The sequence below is a fragment of the Euprymna scolopes genome, chromosome 9 (genome assembly GCF_053919585.1).
Source record: "Euprymna scolopes isolate OS-2025 chromosome 9, ASM5391958v1, whole genome shotgun sequence".
Classification (NCBI taxonomy): Eukaryota; Metazoa; Mollusca; class Cephalopoda; order Sepiida; family Sepiolidae; genus Euprymna; species Euprymna scolopes.
The window spans coordinates 30,784,517-30,806,414 of NC_136490.1; the positions used below are offsets into that span (position 1 = coordinate 30,784,517).

General features: G+C 36.2%; 1 pseudogene; it reads left to right on the forward strand.

The window, feature by feature from the left end:
• The first annotated feature begins 4,924 nt into the window (after positions 1–4,924).
• On the forward strand, positions 4,925–5,051 carry LOC145285293 (U2 spliceosomal RNA; annotated as a pseudogene).
• The last annotated feature ends 16,847 nt before the right edge of the window (positions 5,052–21,898 follow it).

The window sequence follows — 21,898 nt, forward strand, 5'->3', positions numbered from 1 at the left end:
TAACGTCGGCGTCCTCTCCCCAGCTGACTTCGGAGCTGAGTGTGACACACCTTAAGGTAGGTACCATGGCTTTGAATTTGGCTAGTTTGAATGCGAGGGGCTTGAGATCACCGGGCCGGGCGGCTCACCTCCGGCATGACCTCTTGTCCCTGGGAGTGGATGTGGCTGCGATTCAGGAGACGCATTTCGTTTCCTCTGTGGACTGTCAGGTGCTGGCCAGAGATTTTGAGGTTTTCTCAGCATATGGCAGCCTGCGGGGGAAGGGAGTTTCCGTGCTGGTTAAACGTACCCTGTCGGCGACGGTCGACGTTGTTCATAGAGATGCGGTGGGCAGGCTGGTTGTGGCCGATGTTGCCGTAAAAGATTCTGTGTTTCGAGTGATCGCGGTTCATGCGCCCAGCACCGCTCGTGAGAGGGTCTCATTCTTCAGTCAGCTTGACGCGTTTGTAGATTGTCGGAAGCGGGTAGTGCTAATAGGAGATTGGAACGCCATCTTAGACCCCGAGATAGATAAGGTAGGAGGCGATGCTAGAGGATCGGAGAGGTGCGAGTCCAGCCTGGCTGATCTGATGGCTAGATGCGGTCTGGTTGACAGGTTTCGGTTCGAGCACCCGGGGCGGGAGATGTGGACGTGGACCAATAGCGTTTCCTCCTATCCAAATACCTATTTGGACAGGATGTTAGTTAGGAGAGGCGAAGTAGACTTCTTATCTTGTCCCACGTTCACTTGGCTAGGCCAGACGGCCCATAAATTAGTTATGGCCCGGCTGAAGCTAGGAAATAGGCCTAAGTTAGTGGGGTACTGGAAGTAAAACACCTCCCTTCTGGAGATACAAGACTTCCAAGATCAGTTAAGAGAATTGATTAAAAAGGCACTAGTGGGGGCGGTTACCGGGAGTAAGTGGTGGTTAGGTCTCAAAGCCAAGATCAGAAGCTTCTCCGTCAAGTATGCCCAGCGCCTCGCACTAGATAAGGCCAAGACGAAGCAGCTAGAGCAGAAACTAGCCCAGGCTACGGGGGAGGGTGATAATGTTAGTCAGGAACTAGCTAAGCAGGACCTTCTACGCGAGACTAGCGAGCGTTACGAAGGCCAAGTAGTTAGAGCTAGGCTTAGAAAGATAGGCAACGAAGCAGTCAATTCTGATGCAGACGTGCGCCGTGAGGTTTCTAGGCGTGGCTCGGACAAATATATTGCGAAAGTCAAACATCCGGATGGACGCACCCTGGAATCGACTCGGGAGATCTGCGAGGAGTTTCGAGAACATTTCGAGAAGCGTTTTACACAGCAGCCCGATCTTCCGGTCCTTGAGTTTAGCGACTATTTGGCCGACTCTCCCCGCCTCGAGGCGGCTAGAGCGGCTGGTTGTGAGGGCCGGGTGATGGAGCGGGAGGTCTTTACTGCGCTGAAGCAGGTAAGCTGTGACAGATCGCCAGGACTTGATGGTCTGCCATACAAACTGTACTTGAGGCTGTTGCCCATGTTTCTGCCTCTTCTGACGGATATGTTCAACCATTGGTTTGTTCAGGGATCCATCCCAGGACAGGTGACCAAGGGAGTGATCACATTGCTGAAGAAAGGTGACGGGCATGGAGGGGAAGAGTTAGACGACTACAGGCCCATAACTCTGCTAAACACAGAGTTGAAGATTTTGGCCAAGGTCCTGTCGAATCGGCTGCAGGTTGTTATCGACGAGTTGGTTGAACCGGAACAGAACTACGCTGTGAAGGGGAGATCGATTCAGAACAACTTGCACCTGATCCGCACGATCCTAGAGGGGGGAATAGATGACGACACGGAAGCCGCACTGATCAACTTAGATCAGTCCAAAGCTTTCGATAGGGTCGACCATCGTTTCCTGGCATCTGTCTTAGAGGCCGCCGGTTTTAAACCGGACTTTTGCAAGTGGATCTCCATAATGTATCGACAGCCCATGGCTGTCATGCAAGTCAACGGAAAGCGCTCGAAACCCTTTGTTATCTCTCGGTCGGTTCGTCAGGGTTGTCCACTGTCGCCCCTGCTTTATGTCCTGGCTTTGGAGCCTCTTCTCCGCAAGCTGAGACATGGGGAGGCAAATTCGGCCCTGCGCGGAATGGCTCTGCCTGCGGCTCAGCTGCCAAGGTATCCGCGTTCGCCGATGATGTCACGATCTTCGTGTTGGGCTTCAGAGACATTGAGGTCGTGTCGGAGGCACTCACACAGTACGAAAGAATCACGGGGGCCAAGATAAACCGCAACAAGTCGGTAGGACTGCGGTTGGGCGCATGGAGTGGCAACGCAAACCTCCCTGCGCCCTTCAGCTGGACAGATGGCCCGGTCCGGATCCTCGGCATGTGGTTCGGACCGGGTCTCCAGCTTGACAAGAATTGGTTGGAGGTACGGTCAAAGGTGGAGGCTGCAGTCAATTCGTGGCTTCCTAGGAAACTTTCCTTAAAGGGTAGAGCTGAGGCGTGCGCCACTTACGTCTTTCCTCTCATCCTTTACCGACTGGCCGTACTTCCCCTGCCTGCACAACACCTAAAAGTTCTTGTCGAACTCTTGTCCTCGCTCCTTTGGGACAGAGGAAGACACTGGGTGAGTAGACAGGTCTGTATTCAACGTCCGTGTGAGGGAGGCTTGGGAATGCCGGACTTGAAGTGTCATCGAGATGCTGAGAGGCTGGCCTTCCTGAGCCACTATATGCAGGATGACCAACCGTGGCACCCCGTGGTTACTGCCGCCTTCCCCGACCTCATTCTCGACCCTTCCATCGAGAGCCGTCGCAGGCCGCGGGGAGAATCTGCCTACATGAAAGAGTGCTGAGCCGCGCTAAAACGACTACCAAGGTCCAGTGACCTTGTGACTGCTACCCGTAGGGAAATCCACAGGGATCTAGTGAGGGGGGCCGCTGACGACCCGCTATGTGCGCGTTTGGGGTGGCAGCAGAGTGAGATCCGCTCCGCGTGGAGCTGGGCGCCAGGTTCGAGTCATCTGAACAATTCGGAGTTCTCTCTGACCTGGCGATTGGCCCGAAATGCACTTCCACTCAACAACATACAATGCAGTTCCGGGTTTTTGGAGTCGCCTGATTGTCCCCGTTGTGGGACAACGGCCGTAGAAACTACGGATCACGCTTTCTTCGATTGCTGCGAACTCCGCCAGTACTGGTCGTATGTCAGCAGAGTGACGGCTCGCATCGATCCTGAGCATCCTCGCCCAATTACTGTATCCAATGTTGTGGACAACGTGAGGCCGCCGTGGGACCGGGAAAGACAAATGGTCTACGTTACGATCCTGGCCGTGGCGAGAATGGTGATTTGGACGTCGCGTCTGCAAGGTTGCCGGGGGGTGTTGTCTTTTTCTGATCAAGATCTGATCGCGTTCTTTAAACACCAACTACGGGTGAAGATCAGATGTGATAGAAGAAGGCTGCATCGCGCGGCATTTGACAGAAGATGGATACATGTGGCAAGTCTGTGTGTACGAAGAGGAGCCAAATTTGAATACGTGTTCCCTGCCTAGGTGTGGAACGCGCAGTTCTGTAAAGTAAAATTAAACAAGTAGTCTCTCAGCTAGCTGAGTGTGTGTTCCATCCCTCCCCGATTAGGAAGCCTCCAAGATCCCCATCCCCTCTTACCTGCAATTTTTGTTTTCACCCCTTCCTCTAAATTTTACCCATCTTGGAGAAAAAGAAATACAAACTAACCTCCATCCCTTACCCACAAAAATTTTCTTTTCTCCATTCACCCCCATCTAGAGGGCATCCCCACCTAGAGACTGACCCGCAAAAGCGAGGTTCCTTTTACAAACCTAGTGGAACGGGCAGTCTATCAACTAGACGGGGTTGGGAGGGTCCTACTAATCACCTTTTGTTTTTTCTTCCCCCGCCCTCGACACAAATGAATTATTGTACCATTTTATTGTTATCTTTTTTGTTTTTACACGTCAATAAAAAATGTTTTAAAAATTGGGAGTTACTAGGACGTCCCCCAATATGAAAGGGTGAATGCGGTATTATGGTGAAAGAAGATACTAGCTGGGAGAAACTTTTGACTTTGTTTAGTTCTGGAGTGACAAGGATGACCAACGACCCCCAAAATCCCCCCTTTTGAGTTGGCCATGTGCCTAAGTTTTTTGTTCATCGTTAATTTTGACTGTATTTTTTAACATGAATAAAAGATTTAATATCTCAAAGTGTAGTATCTGTTCCGCCAGATACTGCAAGCTATGACTAGCTATGACTAGCAAAGACCAGATGTGGGGGCAACCCCACATGCCTGACCTTTAACCAGCTCCCATTTCCCACCTCTCGGGAGCTGGTCCCCTTTTCCCTTCCCCCTCCCTTCATTCCTCACATTAAAAATTGGCCTTGTGCCTAATTTGCTCGGTGGGGGAGCAAATAAATACCATCTGTTTCGGCAGATACTGCAAGCTATGACTAGCTATGACTAGCAAAGACCAGATGTGGGGGCAACCCCACATGCCTGACCTTTAACCAGCTCCCATTTCCCACCTCTCGGGAGCTGGTCCCCTTTTTCCCTTCCCCCTCCCTTCACTCCTCACATTAAAAATCGGCCTTGTGCCTAATTTGCTTGGTGGGGGAGCAAATAAATGCCATCTGTTCCGGCAGATACTGCAAGCAAAGAGTATATGTGGGGTTTCCCCCCACATATAAGACCTTGGTCAATGTAGGGGAAACCCTTCATACCAATTGTCACTATCCAGCTCCCATACTCCCCGGGGAGCTGGTCCCCATTTCCCCTCACTTTAAAAATCGGCCTTGTGCCTAATTTGCTCGGTGGGGGAGCAAATAAATACCAACCCTTCATACCAATTGTCACTATTCAGCTCCCCTACTCCCCGGGGAGTTGGTCCCCATTTCCCCTTCACTCCTCATATTAAAAATCGGCCTTGTGCCTAATTTGCTCGGTGGAGGAGCAAATAAATACCCTTTTCTTGGCCTTTTGGCCAAGATCAAAATGTAGTATCTGTTCTTACTACATGCTGTACTTATTGTGATATAAAGTGGGGGATCACTTTTCTGTATTAATTTAATGTAAAATGATCACCCACTTTACAACCAGTCAGTCTCAAAGCCATTCAAGTAATTCACCAGATCATTCAAGTTGTTTTTGAAGGATTCCAGTTATTTTTTAAGCATTCAATTCATCCTTAAGTTCATTAAAGTTATTCTAAGTCGTTTACTTTTTATTTATTTAAGTCATTTCAGCCCATTTTTCGGTAATTTTAGTTTATCTTTAAGAATTCCATAGCAATCCTACATTCACGCATTCATTCATTACACGAGAGCACGCGACTAATGGCTATCGGCCTTGTTGCTTTTGCAAGATTTCACTGTACTCCCAAAAACAGGGTTTAGTATTCCAAAATGGTTACCCATCTGGGTTTAGTTTTCCAAAATGGGTGCCCATCAGGGTTTAGTATTTCAAGATGGTTACCCATATGGCCAGACTCAATGTTGTTTCTTTAATCCGTAACAGTTTTTTTCTGTGATCAAATGTTATTGCATTAACTTGTTTGCTGTGTTATTAAAATATGACCTGCAGGCTAAATGCTTCACACCAGATGCTTTTGTTCAGTCTATGAGTTTAACAGAAAACAGGAGACACGGATAGAAAAGCTATTATAACTCGCCGGAAAACATTAGTAGATTCGAGTTGTAAAAAGACAAAACGTAATAGGCTATAGTTGTTTGATTATTGATTGCCGTCATTAGATACGCTTGACTAAATCACAATGGGCAATTATCTTCGTTTCTTAATACGTTTGGACACATTTGATTCCCTTATCAACTTCTGTTGTCTAGATAATAGTTTAAAGCCTGGGTCACCAAATACAGTTCGTCAGATACGTTTGTCTGGCCTTTGAGTGAAAAAAAAAAAAAAAATGGCGAGAGACATACATAGAGACATTATTAGACATCCTGAAATGTATTTGTAGACATCAGTTGCAAAGAAAATAACTCATTGAAATTGCATTTTGAATATAAATCGATAAAAGAATCCGGTCTTTTTTTTTTACATATCTTATTTATCTATGTATTTTCTATAATACATAGCTTTTTAAATTTTAATATTTTAACATTTTAAAATCCTTTCTTTTTTTTTAATCTTTTAGCAATCAGTTCAAAGGCAAAAAGTAAAATGCTTTCAAAGGATATGTTTATAACAGTGTTCAGTGCTTATTTAGATTGGCACTCATGGCGGCATTTAAAATTAAAGAAAATACAGAAATGTCTGTATGATGTAACGTATCAGTCACGGGACGAAGATGAAAAATCCCCAAACTCATGTAATTTGATCAAGTATTTATTTATTTTTATTTTTATTTTTTCAAGAAAATCAAATTTAACTGTTGCCGGTGAAAAAATGAAATCAACGAATCCGTGGACAAAGGCAGACAATCACGTGGAAACTCAAAAAATAATCACTGATTATATCCCCTTATGTTCTCAAGAGAAATATGGCCTCGTCTGTCACTTGTCGGCAAAAAAAAAAAAAATTGTTTTTCGTAAATAAAAAAAAACTTGATCAATTTTTGTGATTTTTGGAATATACAACTTTCATTCCGTGACAAGTATATACAAAATAATTTTTTTTTTTTCGTTTTTGTTAATGGCTATAGCTGCCAATATGAATAAGTACCGATTTTTTTAGTAACTTGAAAAAACAAAAACAAAAACGGAGTTGTTTCTTCATCAAAAACGTAAACTTTTTGATTGACATAAATGTAAAAATGAAGAATAAAGCGTCAAATAAAACAATAACTCTTTTTTTTATATAATCTATAAATATAAAAGCGAAAATGTATGTATGTGTGTTCGCTTTTTCTGTGTGTCTACAAAAGGCTTCTTTCAGAGAAGCGGTCGGTCGGTTCACAACTTTTTAAAACTTTTTATATCACATATAAATCATAATATCTCACAGTTAACAACGAAGCTCGCCTGTCTATTTGATTTGCTCGATTTCGGGAAGATAAATATTCAATATTTGTCGCTCGCAGCATGTGGGTTAGTCTTTTTCCTATAACATCTTGGGGGAAAAACAAAAAGCGTTCAGCAGTAAATACCATCCCGCAGTCAAACTTGACCTCATTAACTCATTAAAACGAGCACCTGCTAAATCCAAGTAATTAAATAAATTCAAACGTGTTTCCGTAAGCATGTCGCGTAGGGGCAGTGGTTAACGTCGCACGTTTTTTTTTTTTTTTTTTCACACTTTAATTTACAACTTTGCCTCAACGGTTCGGGTTCGACCCTCATACTTACTTTTTTTACCCCCCCCCCCCCAAACACCCGGGCAACGTCGGGTACCCCTCGCTAGTCTTTCTATAAAAGTGAGAATGTGTGTGAATACTTCTCAATCTATATACTCAACGAATTTTGTATCGACCGACTTGAAATTTGGTATATAATATCGCGTATTCAAACATGTATAAAACGTTTTAATCGGTTTTCATCCGGAAAAAAAAGCTGCTAATTGGTTAAAAATTAAAAAATTGGGATGTAGGAGTCGTCGAATTTTTAACTGTTTCACGAATACATATGCGTAAATCGTCCACATGACAGATTACTTATGTTAAGAATAAGTAAGTTTGAAAATATCTTTTCAACATCGTGTCAAACTGGCTTAATGGTTATCGTATTTGACTCACTGTCTTTAAATTTTAGGATCGATCTTAACTCGAGTTTGTTTTTGCTTTTTTTTACTTACAAGAAGTGAACTGTTTAGAAAAAAAAAAAAAAAACACTCGCATACATATCTCAGTTTCTTTCCTTTTTTCTTCTTCATTTTTGTTTTAAAGGAATTTAATATTACGTTTAAGACGTACGTATTTCTGCTTATAATAAACTATCAGGACAAAGTGTACCGGCTTTGCCCGGTGTAAGTATGCCCCCACTCCACTTGTAAAAAAAAACAAAAAAAACAAAACAATTAAACTACGGCTTTTAGTGGCAGCCACTACCAGCTCAGTAAACTAGCGGACACTGGCGTTCGTGGCCGAAATGAATGTACCGTGCCGAACTAACAACATTAGTATCTACAACCCCATTCTTAACATGGTTATTTGATTATCTGCTGTGATTAATCTGTGCTTTTAACTAACGTGTCAAATAAAAGTAGGGTAGTGTGACCTATTAGGTAGCAGTAATTACCGTCCGCCGGTAATGTGTAATGAAAATACAAGTATGAACTATAATGTTTCAAACCGACCCATTTCATATATATTCATATATTGAAAAGTTTAGCTTCCAAATAATCGCGTCTTTTTTATTACGATTTTTTTTCCGAAAAAAAAAAAATAATAATTAAGGAATTTTAATCAAAGAAATATGTTGTGGAAGTAAAATTGCAAGCAAAAATTAAGACAGTTTTAAATCGTGAAATAAAATTCCGTAATTTTTATCTCGGTATTATAATAAAAAGAAAACGCAAATATTTGTGAGCTAACTTCTTCAAATTAGTCCAAAGTTAACATCCTCAATATAGCCGGCTTCTTTATATACCATTAATAGAGATAAAAAGTTAAATTGGTTGCTTCCCACAGCCTTTCACATTCACTTTTATTTTCATTCAATAAACTTTCGCAATTTTTTTTCGTCATAATCATAATAAAACACGCAAATATTTGGGAGCTAACTTCTTCAAATTAGTCCAGACGTAACATCTTCAATATAGCCGTAATGTCTATACAGCATTACAAAAACTAATGTTCAAGGTTAAAAAAAAGTTAAATTAGTTTTCACCGTGTTTCACATTCCCCTTAATCTGATGACATTTAAAGTTTTTCGGCTAATCTGTAAACGAATAACACATGTAAAATTGTCGCTGACAAATAGTCGGGACATAAGCCAAACAACGCGCGCACGTGGGTTGTTTGGGTGGCCATCGGAAAGCATAACGTTAAAACGTATAAACTATTTGTCGGCGGCAATTTCATATGCGAAATTCATTATCATGATATCGGAAATCCTATAAGTGTCGTAAAATCGCAAAACAAAGATAAGATAATTAACAAATAAACTTCCGTAATTTTTTTTTTTTTTTTTTGTAAATTATATTTATTTTTTATGTTTGTTTGTTATTTTGTTAGGAATAATCTTAATATAATAGACACAAATATTTGAGAGATAAACTCTTCAATATATAAATATATATGTAATGCGTTGGCTCGAAACAGCACCAATGTACACGTTGTGTGTTTAATATTATAAAAATCGATCGCAAGAGCTGTGTAGTTATTTAATTGTGTTGACGAAGGCGTCGTCGACGAGGACGAAGGAGATTCTTATACTGTCTAGCGCGTTTTAAACTTTGTAAAATAAAGCAAGTAAACTGGATATTTAACGTTCGTTTAACAGTTTTATCTATCTTGTATTTTTCAATCTTACATGACTATACTGACCTATGGATTTAATGAACTTGACGCTGGGCGCATTAATATGTCTCTAAGTGACGCCATATTTTAATGGTAGTAAGCGTTCATTTATAAATCGAAGAATTGAATTCTGAATATGAGAATTATTCAGTCTATCATAATGGACGGACATTGACGAGGGAGCATTTATTATGTATGAATCGGAAATTGGAAAGATTATGTTAAGTATATGCATGTATTGAGCAAGATACGGTCGGTGTAATCACATATTTTGTCTGATGATATTTGTTGTTTGATTGAAACAAGTGGCTATTTGTAGCAGCGGGATGTGAGCATGTTTATATAACAATAAACAAGTATTATCAGCTCTTTTTATTGAGCACTATCTAACAACCTCGTTGAATTCATTAGTCCATTACTTTTGAATATAAAAAAAACCCGAGTATCGTCGCTCTATTACTGTTGAGCACTATTATACGCTGGATTTGTTTTTACCTAAACATGGAGAAAATTAACTTCCAAACATCCCTGAAAAATATTCCTACCACCACCAATCGGAATTACCAGATGACCCTCCTTCTAAAAACTGAGGAGCTACTTAGGAGAATGAAGTGGAAAGCTTTTTTCTTCCTGAGAAATTCAAATGACAACAAGAATAAGGATTACCATGGTTTCAAAAATCGAGATTCGGCACCACATATCGACCAATTGGATGCTTTTGAAGCAGACATTATGGATCTTATTAGAGGCCTGTCTTTCCATAGGAAAAAGAATCATTTTCAAAAACAGTTGGATTTTACCATTAAGAAAATCAACACCTCGGATTACCTTTATGTTAAAGCAGATAAGACGCAAAATTTCTACAAACTAACTACACATGAATATAACAAGCTTATTAAAGAAAATATTACAAAAAATTACAAAAAATCAAATATAGATATTTGCAAAAAAATTGACAAGGATAGTAAAGAAATAACTGACAGACTTAAAATTAGTAATAGAGTGGGAATTTTACAAGAAAAACAGTCATATATTTTGCTTAAAGACCATAAGATAAATTTTGAAAATAAACCTACAACTAGGTTAATTAATCCTACGAAACCCGAAATTGGTAAATTAAGTAAAAATATACTAGAAAGAGTTAACTATCAAATTAAATCAACATATAAACTAAATCTATGGATTAACACAGCGGATACCATTAAATGGTTTTCCAATATACATAATAAAAAGAATTGTACTTTCTTACAATTCGATATTGTGAATTACTATCCCTCCATATCTAAGGAACTATTCGAAGAGGTGATGGAGTTTGCTAAACTCCTGTCTGATATAAAAGACACTGAAATTGAAATTATACGGACATGTAGAAATACTACATTAATTAGTGGAAATGATCAATGGTTGAAAAAAGATCAAAATGACCTGTTTGACATTTCCATGGGGTCTTTGGATTCGGCTAAAATGACAGACTTAGTAGGTCTATTCATACTATACAACTTAACCAAAGACATCAATGTCATGGATATAGGCTTGTATCGTGATGATGGATTGATGATCATCAAGGAATCCAATGGCCCTAAATGTGAAAGAACCAAAAAGATTATCTTAAATGAATTCCGTAGAATTAAATTAAAAGTGGATATTATATCAGATGTTAAAACTGTAAATTTTTTGGATGTGAACTTTGATTTAAGGAAAGGCATCTACCAACCATATAGGAAGGAAAACTCAAACCCAATTTATGTACACCCCCTATCAAATCACCCAAAATCTATCATTAGGCATATCCCCAAATCCATTAGTAAAAGAATCAGTGACAATTCTTCCAATCTTGAAACATTTAATAAACATAAATATTTCTATAACAGGGCCCTTAAGGATAGTGGATACAAAAACACCCAAATTGAGTTCATAGAACCAACACACCCAAACACAAATAGAAACCGTAAGAGAAAAATCCTGTGGTACAATCCCCCTTTTAATCTGAAACTTAAAACAAATCTAGGAATGAAATTCTTAAACTTAATTAAAAAGCACTTCCCTATTAATAACATACTACATAAAATTTTCAATAAAAATACAATAAAACTTAGTTATAGCTGTAATGAAAACCTTGAAAAAATAATTAAAAAACATCATAACAAAATATTAAACAAAAATAGCACACCCATTGCTACCGAAAGTTGTAACTGTAGAATTAAATCAAAATGCCCTCTTAAAGGAAATTGTCAAATTACTTCTGTAGTGTACCAAGCAACTATTTCTACTAAGGAAAATCCGAATGAAAAAAAATATTACATAGGAATGACAAATAACAATTTTAAAGAAAGATTTACCGGTCACAAGTGCTCTTTTGAAAATAATGAGTACAAAAATAGAACTTCCTTGTCTAAATATTACAATGAACTAGTAGAGCAAGGTTACTCCCCAATAGTAAATTGGAAAATTTTAAAGAAAGCGAAAACCTGTTCATCTTTAAACTCGCCTTGCTACCTATGTCTTTATGAGAAATTATTTATACTTACTTTTAGAGAAAGAGATAAATTATTAAATAAGAAGCACGAAAATTCAATTAATTGCAAACATTATAAAACCCATCTTTTAAGTAATTTAGTTTAGATATAAAATTTAAATAAATTAAAAATTGTCATTGATTTCTATAATTTATTAAAATACTATTAATATACTTTCTCCTCTCCTGATTTACTTCTCCTATCTTATATACCTGTGTGTCTATGTGTATATGTATGTGTCTATGTATTTATTTTATGACCGTGTGTACTTAGATCTATATATTTCTATATTATTTGGTATACCCTCCCATGTTTATTCAATCCATTTGTATGTTTCTATGTGTGTATGCATCTATCTGTACTCTTGCCAAATTATTTGTATTCTTATGTATTTCTATATATATAATTTATGTAAATTATACATATTCATGTGTGAGTATATATATGTGTGTGTGTGCGTTGTTGTTTATTAGTATATGATTGTGTGAATATATTTGTGTATTTTTTGTATGTATGTGTATACATAAGATTATATATATATATATATATATATATATATATATATATATATATATATATATATATGCTTATTTGTATGTCGGTTGGTGCTCTGTGAGTATATACATATGTATCTTATTATTTTTAATTTGGGTACTATCTACCTGTGCGTCGCTATTTTTGAGTATTTCGTTGATTTAATTACTTCTTTTGCCTGAATATATTTATATATTTATAGGTAAGTGTACTTGTATCTGTGTTATTAGTAATCTGGTCTTGAATGTATTATTTTGTGATTTAATATGACTTTATATCTATACTTAAATAGCTTAAACTTCCAACTTAATAGTATAGTTACACCTTTACTTATGTGCATGTATATGTATATATATATATATATATGTATATATATATATGTGTGTGTGTATGTGTGTGTATATTTAGATATATATATGTGTGTGTGTGTATATATATATATATATATTTGTATTGTATTCTTTTTATATACATAAATATTAGTAGTTTTTTATTTATAATTATTGGACCTATTTAATTTATTTAATCCCCTCTTATGGCTAAATATGTCATATTAAAAAGATAATAAATATGAATTTTATTCTGTTTTTATTATTATTATTATTATTATTATTATTATAATTATCATTACTATTATGTTTATTGTTATTAATAATAATTTTAATATTGTTTTATCATTATTTTCTTCTTTTATTCATATATTTATCTAATAAAAACGCGAAAACTTTAAACTTATATCATTTAACATAAAGGGCCTAATTAATGGTAGACGTATGTTTGAATTGCGTTGATTTTACTCGTGGACGTATGTAAGAGGATAAATATGCTATCTGAATACATTCACTGCCTTTTTTGACACGTTCATTTCTGACGCTTGGATTGTATCTTCTGTTTGTATTTGTAATAATATGTTTCATTACTGAATTGTATAATTGTTCATAAATTGGTTGACACGCAGATCTTTTTCTCTTTCTTTTTCTTTTTCTATACACTGTCAAATTCTTACTTTCTCTCTTTCTCTATTTAACTAGATCTCATTATTCTTTCCTTTTCCTTCTAGTTCTTATTCTCTTTATTATAACCATTTATATCTTTTTTCTTTTCTTCTCCATATCATATATATATATATATATATATATATATATATATATATATATATATGTGTGTGTATATATATATATATATATATATTTTCTCTCTTCTTTTTCTCTCTATTTTGTTTTCTTTCTATTTTCTTTCTCTATTTCTGTCTCTATTCCTTTTTTTCTCTTCTCAATCACTCCCTCCCCATTGTAATCTTTTAACTTTATTTAAATTGCCTCCCCCTTTTTACTTTTTTATTTAATTAAAGTCCTGTGTTTTAAGTTTTTTAACTCCAACTTCTAAAGAGTTCATACCTAAAATAAAAATCCATTATTCATTGAACTTTTGAATAGTCAAGTCGCTGCCTGATGATATCTGTTGTTTGATTGAAACAAGTGGCTATTTGTAGCAGCGGGATGTGAGCATGTTTATATAACAATAAACAAGTATTATCAGCTCTTTTTATTGAGCACTATCTAACAACCTCGTTGAATTCATTAGTCCATTACTTTTGAATATAAAAAAACCCGAGTATATATATATATATATATATATATATATATATATATATATATATATATATATATATATATGAGATATTTATGTTTCATAAAATCTACAGATGTGTTGCCGGCCTATCCAAACTTGGTTCAACGATATTTTGTGAATTTCATGTGCAAACTGGTGCAATCAATAGAATTTCATCTTCAAAAATTTTGTCAGTTCCCCACTGGAATATATTCTACATTTCACTTCCACTTCTTAGGAAGACCATTTATTACCCAAATGGCTCTTCCAAATCATCTCTTTCCACAAAATTTTTGAAGAGGACATAAAAAACATCGTAAAAAATCGCTCGAAACGCGTTAAACTTATTTCAATAATTGTAAAAATTAAAATATCAAATAATAAAGCAAGTATATAAAAACATAACAATTGTTAGTGATCCCACTCAATATATATATATATATATATATATATATATATATATATATATAATTTGTGCATACATATATGTGTGTGTGCGCACGCGCGTATAACCAAAGATCAGAAAAACATCGTTATCGTCGGTTTCAAATCCAAACAAAGGGAACAAATACTTTTAAGCCTTCGTTTATACGGATTCTCGGATATTTCGCCTCACACACAATATACATACATCGATGTTTGTTAAGCAATATCAACAGAAGCACACACACATGCATAAGCCGCCAGTTTACGCAACCATGTTTCAACAATATTTTGTGCTTTTTAGATGCAAACTGGTGCAGCCAATTGAATTTAATCTTAAAAAAATTTGTCAGTTCCAAAGTTCTGATTGGCGCAAACAATACAAGCAAAGAACAAATAGCAAACAAGCAAAGCAACAAACGAACGGACAAATAAATCCGTTACTTTGAAAATCTTGTGACAATTTCCGAAAATGTATTTTTCATTTTGTATTGGACAGAGCAGCAAAACAAAAATAAATAAATAAAATAAAACAATGAGAAAATACAATTCTAGACTAACTAATTTGCATAATAAAAGATCATTTCTCCAACTCCGCTGACATCCACCAAAAATATATTGAGAAAACAGAAAGGACAACAGAAAATAAAGAAAAAAGAAAATCTGAAAATATAATTTTTTTTTCCTAAACAAAAGGCCAAACAAAATGAACGCTTGGAAGAAGAGAGTATGCTAATGGCTTTTAATAAAGTTTAACCAAACATGTTCACGCATATTTTAATATTAATTTTTGATTAAGTGGCAAAATAGAAAATGGGTATATAATTATTTGATGACTTGTTTGTTTTTGATAAAAAGGTCTTGCATACATTGAACAGAATAAATGCATACTAAACTAAAGCAACAAAACAACATTAATGGGAAAAGTCATTTATCCTTTGTATGTATGTATATATATATATATATATATATATATATATATATATATATATATATATATATATATATATATATATATATGGCTTCCTTCAGTCTTAACAGACTATGGATACCCACTGTAAGGGTGCCTGCGGTTAAATTTTTTTGAGAGCATGTCTAAAAGGATTGATCATCCTTTTAGACATGCTCTCAACCAAAATGGAACACTGTGAAGAAGAGATTCCATTCGCTTTCACAGATCATTTTAAAGAAATCAAAAGGGAATGCGATTCCATCCTAAGCATTTATTAACGTAAATATCTTGTTCTGTGTGATTAGTCTCGTTTAAGTTTCCTTGTTCAATTGTTCTTTGTTCAATATAGCTTTTAGTGCAATAAAATGTATAAAATTTGTTTGGCCCATTTTTTTGTTCACGCGTATATATATATATATATATATATATATATATATATATACTTCCAATATATATATATATATATATATATATATATATATATATATATGTTGGAAGTAAGCATACCAAACCATTTACATCACAGTCATTTTATTAATAGTGTGATTATACTACTAATAAAATAAAGCGAGTGTTTTTTTTTGCTTTTTTTTCAATTTTCACCCTAAACAAGGCACAGTGCCACTTTGAAGTAGGGGGCTACTATCGGGGACATAATTTGCAGGGCATTATGAAGGGAGATGAGTAAAAAGATGTTTGTTCACATTGCACTTGAACTTCTGCATATCAGTACAGTTGGGAAAACAGAATCCCGGAAGGGAGTTCCAAAGACTTGCAGTTCTGGGGAAGAAACTATTGGAGTAAAAGGCTTTCTTACACCTAGGGATCTCTACTGTAAAGGGGTGGACTTAGTTGCTTGTCGGGTTTGTTGGGGGTAGTCACATCGAGGAGGTACAAGTGCTTGTAGTTCGTCAGAGCATTCACTATTAAAGTATTTGTAGAACAGGCAGCGGGATGCAACATTTCGTCGATGGGACAGAGGCTGAAACCTAGATGACAGTTCAGGACCTATCAGGTTGGTGACTCTCTTTTAAACCATGTCCAGGATGAGAGACAAGCAGCAGATGCACCAGCCCAAATGTGACAACAGTACTCCATACATGGGCGAATGGTGGCCTTATAGAGGTATAGGATACTTTCAGGCTAAGTAATTTTCTAGCACGGTAGGGAGAGCCCACCTTCTTTGCAGCAGCCTTGGAAATGCTCTCAATGTATATATTCCAGTTCATGTTCCCTGTAAACGCTGGCCGAGGAGTTTAAAGAAGTACTTGCAGGCAATGTGTTCTTGGCCATTGCTATTGGTGGTAGAGAAGGTTTCTTGTAATTATTGAAGGAAACAAGTTTAGTCTTGACAGCATTGAATGTGACCATCCATTTTTGTCCCCATTCCACTATAGATTGGAGGTCATCCTCTAGTGTTTTTGCCATTTCCTTAGACATGTGTTCATTTGTTTTCTCCTCATGCTTGTTATAGAGAGTGGTGTCATCGGCAAATATACCCATCTCAGAGACAATTTTATCAGGGAGGTTATTTACGAATATTAGGAATAATAGTGGTCCAAGGATGTACCCTTGAGGTACACCCACATTTATATCATTGTTTAGATGTACGATCGAGGACAACCTGGATTTTTCTCTTACTTAAGAAGGATTTAATTACATTATGTATTCTTCCAGTGATACCATATGATCTGATTTTCCTTAGAAGCCCATCGCGCTGTACCCTGTCAAAAACCTTAGATATATCAAGGGCTACCGCTCTACCCTCCCCTGTTTTGTCCAGTGAACGGTATATACATTCAGAGACTACAGTTAAGATATCTGCTGTTGAACAGGCTTGCCTGAATCCATACTGTTTGTCGGTCAGGAGTTTAGCAGCTGTTAGGTGTTGGACTAGGGCTTGATTAACTAAGGACTCATATATTTTGGCGAAAAACGGGACGAGGCTAGTGGGGCGATAATTTAGTGGGTCAGTTATTTCACCAGAATTCTTAAAGACTGGTACCACAGAAGCGGTTTTCCAGCAGTCGGGAAAGAAAGATTCGTTAAGGCATTTATTGTATGTAAATGCATCTTTGTTCTGGTATGTTTACTTCCGATATATATGCTCCGAAAGTGTAGATTCATTCTTATTGAGCTTAATTAATTGTGGCAATTAGGAAAAAAAATTTATTAGAATATATACTAAAAAATAAATTTCTTTATAATTAAACGTATATTTCCATCATTCCAATCTTAAGCACGACAGATAGATCAATAGTTAACGTGTTGCATAGCAACAGTAACTGTTAATTTTAATAAACCAATCCTAACAAAATTAAATTGCTCTTTTATTTCTTCTTGGTAGTTGTCATGGCATGGTGCAAGAGAGAGAGAGAGAGAGAGAGAGAGAGAGAGAGAGAGAGAGAGAGAGAGGGGGGGGAAGAGAGACAAGCTACTTAATTAAAACATTCTTTTATACGTCTGTTCAACCGTATTACCTGTTGGGTTCCCTACTTATAAAATCTTTTGATAACTTTCTCAATGACGTCACAAGTTTCATGTGATTCCAATTTTCGCTTTCACGTGTTCACACGGTTTGAAACCTAACCTTCTGACCTTGCCAGACAACTGTTTTCCCCATCTTCCCTTAAATGTTCCCAAGAGCATTCAATATATGATGAACGAAAAATAACAATTAGATTAAACTAGTTAGAATACTAGATATTTGATACACAATAAGAACCTCTTAGAAATACATGGATGCATTCAAAAAACATATTACTTGAATAATAAATTTTGTGACAATAGAGATTGCATGATTAAAGTTAAAGGTTTTTGGAGAATATGTTTATATGTATGCAAAATGATGTAAACAAAATGATATGTTGCAATATTTTTGGCATAATATCAAGGTGTGATCACAAACATTTGGACGACTATATTTATAGCCAGGTGTGATAAGAAAGAACTTACAGGTATCAGAATTACTGTGTAAAATAAACGGAATCTCTTTGAATTTTTCAATCATAGTTTTTCATCTTGACATGGGAAAGGAACTAGGCTCTGCTAACATTAACTGGATTAATAGTACCATTCTTAATTAGGAAACGCTTCTCTGACTGGATTGATGTTGCCAATTTTTGTTTAGGACAATTAACATTTAGTATTCGCAATCGAATAATTTTATTTTTCGACAATAATTATTTCTTTTGCCATCCTTTTTGCATGTCCACCCTCTTTTTGTCGGGGGACCTGTAAATTCACCCTTGTCTGTTCGTCTGTCTGCACTTTTCTCAATAACTACACCCTTGGAATTTTTTGAAATTTTGCACAAACATTAAACATGATATGAGTAAAAAAGTAAAAGAATGGATTTTCTGGGAAAACTCTGGTTGCCCCATAGGGGTGCCCTTTGGGTTAAAACGGCTAAAATTGACATTTCTGTGCTTATTATAAAAAACTGATGTCTTGGATTTTTATAAAACGTGCTGAAAAGTTGTAACTAACTGATTTTTATATAATTTTGTTTGCTATACTTCGCGATAACTTTTGGGACTTTTGGGGCTAAATAGAAGAGGGGAATGATAGACTTAGTCATTTTTTTTTTTGCATGGTGCAGAACATATGTTAAGGCTTAAAACTGCACCGTTTGTTTATTTTCACCAGAATTTGACGTCGCCTAGGGACTTTTAAAGCTAAATGGGAGGAAAGGAACAAATGCTGAACTTAGTCATTTTTATGCCTTGTTGACTGTGTACTCACGGGGGACCATGCGTGTTTCACTTGTTTGTATCATTTTTATATTTGGTTCTTCACACAAGACGGAATTTTTCATGTAAGGTCAAAGGTTAGAGGTGTCAATAATTCATGGACAAAATAAAATGTGGAAAGCAAGGAAGAAAGATCTGCTGTTTTGACCTGTGAGCTGACAATGCTGGAATGCTGTTTTTTTTTTTAAGTTGTCATTGTTTGCTATTCTAGTGTAAAAAGAATAAAACCTTGAAAAGCATCAATTGAGCAACAATGTTATTGCCGTTTTATTCTTTTATTTTGTTGCATTATTGCAGCAAAAAGAAGAGAAGAAGACGCAGAAACCTTCCATCATCGTCTTTAGAACTAGACGTCACTATCCAGTGAGCTATCTATTATGTGTCCACAAGAGAGATGAACAGCTGTTTTTGTTAAAATAGACCACAGATAATCTCCTGAGTGAAGAGTCATTCTTATACTAGAAAAATAATACAAAAAAAAGGATAGCAAAAGAAATAACTATCGTAGAGAAACAGAACTTATCTAATATTAAATTGGCAGTATCAATCCAGTGAGAAAAGCTTTGAATTGTAAATAATTTCCACTAATAAAATAATCCAGTCAGGATCAACAGAGCATAGTGCTTTTCTCATGTGAAAACGAAAAGTTATGACTGAAAAAATTATAAAGATTCAGTATATTTTATACAGTAATTAAGATACTTGATTAGTTCGTTCTTATCATTCCTGGCTATAAATATAATCGTCCAAATATCTGTGATCATGCCCTGCTATTATGCCTCCAATATTGCAACACAATCCATGAGGATTGAAGAAATCACTGACACTATGCTTTCATAGTGTTAAAATCAATATCATTTTATACATGTTACTTTTAGTTTAAACCTTATAAAATTAGAGATTTAAAAAAGTCATGTTTTCTAAGGGAGAACTTTCAAAGGTGCAAATGACCAGGCTCCAATGTACTTTAATACAAAAAAAAAAACGAACTATTATATCGGGAACTATATTGAAATAAAGCTTACATGATTGACGTGGTAGAAAAGTGTTCATTTCATCAAGGGTAACACTCCATTTGAGAGTTTTAAAATTTTGAAAATTATATATATATATATATATATATATATATATATATATATATATATATAGTCATTCACATACGGTACTGTTTCGCTGTTTCACGGCTCATCAGTGCAGCTAGACAGGCAACTACCTCAAGCCAGGATTGAACCCCGACCGTCTGTACGACAGTCAAGGCTCCTAACTACTACACTATCAGTGGCTGCTATATCTATCTATCTATCTATCTATCTATCTATCTATCTATCTATCTATCTATCTCTCTCTCTCTCTCTCTCTATATATATATATAAAAGTGAGAATGAGTATGTGAGGACACTTCTCAACCTATATACTCATTTTAATCTACAGACTTGAAATTTAGTATATAGGGTATTCATACACGGAACTCTTTTTAATTAGTTTTTATGTGTAAAAAAAAAAAGGGTTGCTAAGGAATCAAAATTTAAAAAATGGTACTCGAGAGTCATCAGATTTTTATGTTTGTCAACTGTTTTCCGACTGACATGTGTGAATCGTTCACATTATGTTAAGAATAAGTAGGTTCGAAAATACTTTTTAAAGATCGTGTTAAGCTCGCCTAAAAGGCATTTTACTTGACTCACTGTCTTGTTTTGGTTTCGATCTCAGAGTGAGTATCTTTTACTTACAAGGAGTGGACTGTTTAGAAAAAAACATGATACTCACATGCACATGTCTTAGTATCTTTCCATTTTTTTTTTTTACGTCATTTTTGGAAACGGAATTTAATGTTACTCTGAATACTTACGGTATTTCTGTATATAATAAATAAGAAATCTGTATTAATTAAAGTATAATATTTACACATATTTTACGACCGGGCCATGCTGAGCAGCCTGCTAGTATATATATATATATATATATATATATATATATATATATATATATATATATATATATATATATGTGTGTGTGTGTGTGTGTGTGTGTGTGTGTGTGTGTGTGTGTGTGTGTTTCTTATCTCGATATACAGAAGATTCTTCATTCTAAAGTCAAAACAAAAATTCATCCTTTATGAGTTATCAGTATGTGCTTTTCAATTTTCAGTGCTAATGTGTCACGCTTTTGGAGCGATGTTCAACGGTGCATCCGAAATTTCTAACCTGCAGAATCTGAGGAGAGAAAGTTCCTCGAAATTGTTCCAGGCTGTCAAAGAGCATATAAACAATTCACTCTAACGACACCATTGTGAAGTTCACTCATAATAGCAGTATTCTCGGTATTGATTAGTGTCCAAAGCGCCGAGCCAGCCCACCCACGCAGACACGCACACCAACCGCTCCGCCATGCCTACCCGACTGTTCAATCTCACCACCTGCGTGACTAATGTGTTCTCCACGTATGAATTCTATCACCTTGTTAGTCACTGGTCGGCTTGATTTCATTCACAAGATCAATTGCTTCTTCAAGCCCAACCGATTTCGAACACATTGAACACAAATTGCCTTTAGATTCGTACAACGGAACGCTGATCTAAAAAAAGGGAGGCAGTGGATGGAGAGCAGGAGTATTCCATTAGGATGCAGAAGATTTCGGGGAGGGGGAATTAAATTTGCAGGTAAGAACTAATAGTAAAAACTACATCAATGACAACAGGAGGACTCTTTAAGACCTAATTTACTTGTCTGCTCAC